The sequence below is a fragment of the Emys orbicularis genome, chromosome 15, assembly GCF_028017835.1.
Source record: "Emys orbicularis isolate rEmyOrb1 chromosome 15, rEmyOrb1.hap1, whole genome shotgun sequence".
NCBI classification, from domain to species: Eukaryota; Metazoa; Chordata; order Testudines; family Emydidae; genus Emys; species Emys orbicularis.
The window spans coordinates 4839032-4839987 of NC_088697.1; the positions used below are offsets into that span (position 1 = coordinate 4839032).

The following is a 956-nucleotide window of genomic DNA, read 5'->3' on the forward strand; positions in this document are numbered from 1 at the left end:
GGCTTCTATAAAGTCGACCTAATTTCGTAGTGTAGACATACCCTTAGAGTGGCGCTACCTCAGGCTAGGATGTAGAGCTCATGTCCCCATCTGTCAGTCACTCTGGGAATCTGTCTCTGTTCACAGCTGACAGGCTGCCTCTAGCGCGCGCGCGTGTGTGTGTGTGTGTGTGTGTGTGTGTGTGTGTGTGTGTGTGTGTGAGAGAGAGAGAGAGAGAGAGAGAGAGAGAGAGAGAGAGAGAGATTTGGCAAGCATAAGTGGCACAAAAGAGAGATACTCTCATCAAATGCATTGGTGGTATAGTGGTGAGCATAGCTGCCTTCCAAGCAGTTGACCTGGGTTTGATTCCCAGCCAATGCAGTGATGTGATGTTTTCTTGGCTGCGAATTGGTTTAATTTCAGTCACATTGTATCAGTTTATCAATAGAATGAGAGAATTAATGTCCCAAATCCCAGCTGTTCATTAAACACACAGTGGATGTAGTGTATAAAAACCTGTCAGGGTGGATAAAAATCAATGACTTTTTTTAAAAAATAAAAAAATTGATCGTTTTATTTAAATCGGATTTTTGAGGAAAAAACCTATCTAAAGATAGTTTTAATTTAGATACATTATAGCTCAAAGATATCTCATCATGGAATAGGGATTATAAATTCTAATTCTATAGTATGAGACAGTATATTCATGTAATGTTTAGGAAAAGTTCTGTAAATGAGTTCCAATAGTTCATGGATTAGGGACCCAATCTTATGAGGTTCCACAGGCTTCTGTATAGATTATTTAGGTTAATCTTTCTATCTACCCAAAGGGACTCAGTGCTCAGTCTAGAAGATACCATCAGAAATGCTTAGTTTTGCAGTTCTCAAACTGTGGATTTGTGTCTCCAGCGGTAACATGCTTGTTAAGAGCAAAAATGTTTTTAAATAAATAAGTAATATATAGAGGTGAGAAATAA

The 956-nt window shown here is 38.5% G+C and overlaps 1 non-coding gene across 1 annotated transcript; it reads left to right on the plus strand.

Moving 5' to 3' along the window:
* The first annotated feature begins 288 nt into the window (after positions 1–288).
* Positions 289–360, plus strand: TRNAG-UCC (transfer RNA glycine (anticodon UCC)). Its single transcript has one exon. It is a non-coding gene; the product is annotated as a tRNA-Gly (tRNA).
* Positions 361–956: the final 596 nt, after the last annotated feature.